The following is a 6,898-nucleotide window of genomic DNA, read 5'->3' as shown; positions in this document are numbered from 1 at the left end:
ACTAGTATCATTTCTCTCTCCTCGCTCTTTTAAAAATGCCGTTTGTCAAAAAAGGATAACCATACTGTTGACAAGGTGGACTTCAAATCAAGTGTTGCCTTTCTTGATGCGCCCAGGCTGTGTATGTGTGCGTAAAAGCGTATATGTGTGCTCTTTTAGGGATGTGAAAAGTCGATTTTAATCATGTTATATATCGATAAACGCTACACAGCGGAACGAAATAGCGATTAATTGAAGCTTCAATATCTTCGTTAAACATAAACATAATTGAAATGCTAATGGATAATGAATATATTATAATATAATAATATAATTCAATTATTGCGGAACACCTATATTAGGACGTATTCATGTATTTTAATTAAATATCTGAACTTTCCCTTGGTTCCCTGCTGGGGCGTGACTATAAAATTGTGATCTGATAACCACAATAAAGGATAAAAGCGTTTTTGGTAATTTTAGGTATCGTTAAGCCTTTGAAGTAAAATTAAAATTGCAAGAAATGTCGATAGTTTATCGATATGACTTTATCGACATGGCTACAGCAACGTGGGCCTCATTGTTAATCGTACACTAAACAAAAGTGGCAACAGTGACAGCTCGCTGAGACACCGTCTCTATATATTATAAGTCTATGGTAGGCTATATTCAAACTTGATTCAAACTGACCAACATTTGTTCAGCGACACATTTTAAAGTTTATTCCAAGACGCAAATCATTGCGAATTTTGTTATGTTATAAGGCGTGACAAGCAATTAACACAGTGCAAAGTCTGGGCTATTAAAATCGCTGCCAACTTATAGTTTGTCAAAGGACTGTCTCATTTCAATCATAGACAGAGAGAATAATACTATCCTTGTCTTACACTAGTACTAGCACCCAAAAGAAAAGGATGAGTATAGTTTTCCTGGTTCTTACTGACTGACAATGTGGTTTGACCAACTATACCTGGGTTATTCGCGGATGGTCTAGAACAAAGAGTGACTAGTGTAATATTTTGTCTATATCGCTATTAGTCTACATCGCAAACGGTCTAGAACGCAAAATGCCTACATTATTTTTTCCGTTTTATCTTAACTTTATAGCGATGTCGACGAAGCCCCGCAAGCGGGGCTCCTATTCTGTGCTGTTTGGCCTTCGCCCATTTGAAGATACCTAACGAACCTAACCTACCTATGTAAAATGTAGGTGATATAAAAAGTGGGCATTTTGCGTTCTAGACCGTTTGCGATGTAGACAATAGCGATATTATATAGACAAAATATTACTGTAGTCATTTTGCGTTCTAGACCGTCCGCGATTGACCCCTATACCTGCCTAACTCTCCTCAATTTATGATATTTACCTACCTTCAAGACTTATCTGAACCTTTTCTTAAGCAAAAAACAGAAACGACTTCACTAAACAATAAAATCACGAATCCTCTTTTTTGATGTCGGTTAAAAAAGGGACAATTATTGACCTTACGTAGATTTTTGCGCAGCAGAATTTTCTTTGCCAAGCCGCCAGAGTGTTAAAATTTACAGACTTAACTAATTCTTAAACGCAAAAAGCTAAAACCCTACTGAAACATTCGAGGAGTCATTCCTTTTAACTTCATCCCTCTTTCTGGCAGTTTTATTAATCTTTTTGGACACAAATATAATCTTGCTCGTGGAAAATTAGACTCGGCCCTAACTTTGCGCTTTACACCTCAGAAATACGTGTCGAGGGGGCTTCTTCCAACAAACCTTAAGGTGATGAAATATTCTTTTTCTGTGCTTAAATGTTTTAGGTATTTTAAAATTGAGTTTAGGTATACCTACTTTAGTAGAATACACATGAGAAGAGCAGATTTTAGGATGTGCCCGACTGGCAGCGAGAAAGCGACTAGAAATCTATTTCTGGCAACTATCAACAATTGCCTATGTAAACTTCCTGTTTGAGTAAAAGTCCCTCGTTCTGTTCCGCATCGCAATAACTAATAATGTATCGGTTGAATAAATGAATATGGCAACATTTCCTTCAGATACCGCAGGAGTTCCCCATCTCATCTCATAGGTAGGTACATTAATTTATAGTGTTTACTTATTCTATGACGTAGTTAAACAACAATGTAGGTATCTGCGCGCAATTCGATTTATTTATCGTAAGGTGGTTACACACTAGTTCAAATAACATGCACGTATTGTAAAATTTGTAAACTGTGCAATAAAGATTGTAAGTATTGCATTCAGTCAGCAGTATACACAATTTCATAGACGAATACCTTTTATTTCCTATAACTGTAATACTGTAAAATTATCCCTGAATAAATATTAAAATTCTTTACGAAACTGAAAATAATAAATATAAGTAGTTCAGTCGCCAAAAAATAATATCGGAGAGGACAAGGCGCTAACTATTTCTGAAGTCTTCAGTACCTTGATATGGTGTGATCAGATATTTTTGAGCGTTTGGCTGCCGATATTTTAAACTAAACTTATGTGTAAGTAGTAGGTTTTTAAAAGGGTTGGCAACGCGCATGTAGCACTCTTGGAGTTGCAAGAAATGTTCATGAAGACCCGTATTCTTTTAGAAATTTAGCCCACGCCATATATAGGGTTCAAGCGAAAAAAAAAGACAAACAGACGGACATTGCGAAATGAGGGTTCCAGGTGACTTCGGAAACTAAAATAAGTAGGAAACTTGTAACGTGTATCTTTATAAAACGCGACCCCTTTACTCGCCAGTGTGTACCGGGCCTAAAGTGACTCAGCACTAGCGCAGGCGCAACTACTTCGATATTTATTGCGAGCTCTTTCGTGTTTCAGTCAGACCGCTTTGAGCTGTGCGTCAGTGTACGTGAAGCTGACTGCCGAGAGTGCCGAGCAAGTGCAGCAGAGTGCATATAAATACAACGAAATAAGTGTTTATACTCCAATTGTATTGTATTCTCCAGCAAAGTCGTAATTCTATTTTATAAATTGGCCAAAGTTGTAGGTAAGCATTCGTTATGCGCATATTCAGTTATTTGCAGAGATCGGACTAATTTGAGTCATTGCTCGCAATAATGTGGACATGACTCTAAAATTGATTAAATTATTAATCATTTAATTAATTTCTTACGTGAGGTTTATTTTTGATTCCTAATCAATAAATAACGCAAAGATTTCTTATAATGTAGATCTATTAACCTTTTGAACGCCACAGACGGCAATTGACGTCAACGCAAAATCGTGACAACGACGCCAAAGACGGCATTTGACGTCGATCGTTTTTTGATGAAAATCTACTGAAAAACATCCCACTTTTAGGTTGGCATTATTTATTCACAAAACTAAATTTTACCCCCGTGGCGTCAGTGGCACGGCAGATGGATGCGCCGTTTGGCGTTGAAAAGGTTAAAGAAAATATATCTACCTAATCAGTATGTTTTTGTTTTTTCAAAAATATACTTAAGTTCTATTTATTGACTAGCGATCAAAATTAAATATCAGGAAAAAAATTAATTAAATGAGTAAGTAATTATTTAATCCATTTTTGAGTCATGTCCACATTATTGCGAGCAATGACGCAAATCTGTCCGATCTCTGCTTATCTTATTGCATATTATATCTCTACATCTGCATAATTAATAAACATACGAATGGTAAACATTGCACTTAGGTACTTATTGGAAATGATATCATAAATGCCACTACTTTAGATGAGTTATCATTGATAAAGCAAAGTTATATTTGTCGCAAATAAAACAAAACACGAATAAATTTTATACGGATCGGGGAAGCCCCTCGACAGCACCAGACAGTGTTGCCACATGTGATTTGTATGGTTCCGTAGTCAACTAGGAACCCTTATAATTTTCCCTTGTCCATTTGTCTGTCTATCTGAGGCTTTGCTTCGTGATCGTTATTGCTAGTTTTGATAGGTGTATTTATAAATAAATATTTATGATATTTGTTTCAGATATGGGAGGAAATAACGATCAAAACGAAAAAATCAAGACAGGTGCAACCGTAGGTAGGTCCTAATACTTTTTCCTATTAAATATGACAAATAATTTTGAGCATGACCAACTTAATAATATACTTACTACACGTATGTTCTTCTTTTAAACAAAGGACGCTTAGCGCGACGAATTTCGTACATTGACCCGCTTGTTCCTATCTCTATCGCACGTGCGTAATTATATTGGTGTCAATGACAATGTGCTAGCGAGACAGTTACACATCCTATGTAAAGGCCCCAGTACACAATGGGCCATCGCCGGCCAGTCCAACGGACGCAGCCATGCGGTAGAATGAGATAGCAATATCACTTGCTCCCTCTAACGCATAAATGCGTCCCCCAGAATGGCCGGCGATGGCCCATTGTGTATACAGGGGCCTTAACCAATATTTGTTTTTAACGACTTATTATCATTTTCCCGCAACTGTATGCGCAAGTGGCATTCGAACTTCTCCCGATTTTCGGGAATCGTGCGTAATTAGCATAAGTACCTTGCGAATTTGCAACAAAATGCTTTTAGATGTTTTCATTCGTTTTTCTTTGTGTGTTTAGGTGCAGTGGCGGGTACAGTTGCCGGGGCGGCGGCGCTCGGGAGCTGTTTGGGTCCGCCGGGGGCAGTGCTTGGGGGCCTCTGGGGCTTAGGGCTGGGCATGGCTTCAGGCGGCGCCATGGGCTCCTACGCTGGCAGAAAGAAATGAAAATAAACATAGCGTTGTTCTAGTGCAGTAGATGACGGAGGCGATCAGCAAACATATAGCACGGAATAATGGCCCCGCTTTTATCGCTCGACGTCTCATGCGTCAGTTTCGTACTTTACATACTAGTTATAACGTGACAGCCACTACGACAGACGATAAAGGGGCGGCCATCTTTACCCTCAGACCTGCTAGCATGAGCTGCTCACGCGTGCGGCTCCATACATCTATCGCGATTTCAAGTATAAGACTCGCGCGCATCTCATGCTAGCCGGTCAAGGACGCACTTCTGCGGCACAATGATGCGTTTATTGTTTGCCACCGTCATCTAAATCCAGCACAATGCGAGCAAAAGCAGATGTGATGTTTTTATTGGTACTTATTCGTTATAAACAGGTTATAAAGGTTTACAAATATAGAGATGTTATAGAAACCATCCGAAATAGACAATGTATCTACATATAATAAATTATGAACACATTTGTAATATATACCTATATATATGATTCTTTGCAAATAAAACTCTTCCAAAAAATGTTTTTTTTTTCTTTTACAAGCAACTACATTAAGTACCTAATCTAAAATAGTACACGATATAGAGGTATTCGTGAATAACGATGATTATTGCACTAATAGTAGGGTAAGTAAGTGCAGTAAGTATGCACTTTTGCCGCTTGGCACGATTGTTCCTAGGTCAAACAAAGCTGATTGTGTCCGGTAGCCACGAGATAGTATCGCCTTTCCGGTATCGGATGTCGGCGCCTATTAAAAAACAGCTGCAGGAGAGTGCCATATATGGCACAAGTTCGCCTTTTTTGAGTTATCCAGGTATTCTTTTTATTAAATAAGTAATAATGATTTAAGAAATGAATAGATAAATACAGAAAAACACATATGTCTCACATTTTACTTTCATCCGATATCCGATATCGGATCGGGCAATGTGAAAACGCTCTTAGGGGGTGAAATGGGGCGGTGAAAGTTTGCACAATATTGCACAAACACATGAAACAAGCATTAAAACACTACTTTTAAAATGCCAAATTACGTGTTTTTAAAGGGTCAAACACATTTTAGAAAAAGGTCGCTTCTGTGGACAGTACAATTAAAGTTATTAACGACTCTGGTACATTAAAGTTAACGACTCTGGTACATAGATATCCCGTTTTTAGAGTTCCGTACCTCAAAAGGAAAAAAACGGAACCCTTATAGGATCACTCGTGCGTCTGTCTGTCTGTCCGTCTGTCACAGCCTATTTTCTCCGAAACTACTGGACCAATAAAGTTGAAATTTGTTACACACATGTAAGTTTATGACCCAAAGACGGACATGTAACGTAAACAAATAAATTTTAAACATGGAGCCACTTTTGGGAGGTAAAAGCAAAAATTAAAAAATAATATTTTACAAACTATATTGTGTTACGTATCAAATGAAAGAGCTCATTGTGAGAATTTCAAATTTTTTCAAACTTAAAAAAATACATTGTTAAATATTGTGTAATGTACGGAACCCTTGGAACGCGAGGCCGACTCGCACTTGGCCGGTTTTTCTTATTTGAGTCTCAAGTATCTACTGAAAAAATGTATACCGTCTGTAAACGTAGGTGCCGCCATGTGCCACGTAAAAAATAGCTTTAGATTCCCTTAAATTTGCGATGTCTACAGGAAAGACGCGAACAAGTCCGAACACCTTATAAAAAAACGGCTAAGTGCGAGTCGGACTCGCGTTCCAAGGGTCCCGTACATTACCCAATTTTTAACAATGTATGTATTTCTGTTCTAAATATGTTAGTTTGGAGTTATATTAATTTATTCAATAGTGAAATGTAAATAGGTACAGAAATTAACAAACTTATAACTAGGTAAGTAAATATAAAAATTAAGGGTATTATATGCATTTGTAAAATATGTAAAAGTGCCCTTGTGGCCTATTTGCTGAATAAATGTTGATATTTGATATTTCTTATATGTGAAACGCGAGTGAATTGCCTTTAAAACCCGTAGGGTTGGATCAAAAACCAAGTAATTAGTCCGACTCACGCTTGACTGCACATGTCTAATAGGTTTTCCTGTCATCTATAGGTAAATACACGGAATCTGAAGTTTTAAAACAAATAACAAAGCTCAAGTCAGAAAAAAGCTCAGGACCTGATGGGATCTCCAACGAAAGTATTAAGTTCGCAAAGACTCTACTCTTAACACCTATAACACTACTATGGAATAAAATACTA

General features: G+C 37.5%; 1 long non-coding RNA gene across 1 annotated transcript; it reads left to right on the top strand.

Annotated features, from left to right (window-relative positions):
- The first annotated feature begins 2,798 nt into the window (after window positions 1-2,798).
- Window positions 2,799-4,720, top strand: LOC134792511 (uncharacterized). The gene is made up of 3 exons (XR_010144436.1): window positions 2,799-2,962; window positions 3,929-3,982; window positions 4,523-4,720. It is a non-coding gene; the product is annotated as an uncharacterized LOC134792511 (long non-coding RNA).
- Window positions 4,721-6,898: the final 2,178 nt, after the last annotated feature.

The sequence above is a fragment of the Cydia splendana genome, chromosome 7 (genome assembly GCF_910591565.1).
Source record: "Cydia splendana chromosome 7, ilCydSple1.2, whole genome shotgun sequence".
NCBI classification, from domain to species: domain Eukaryota; kingdom Metazoa; phylum Arthropoda; class Insecta; order Lepidoptera; family Tortricidae; genus Cydia; species Cydia splendana.
The sequence above is the reverse complement of the archived record's forward strand: the minus strand, read 5'-3'. Positions and strand labels throughout refer to the sequence as shown.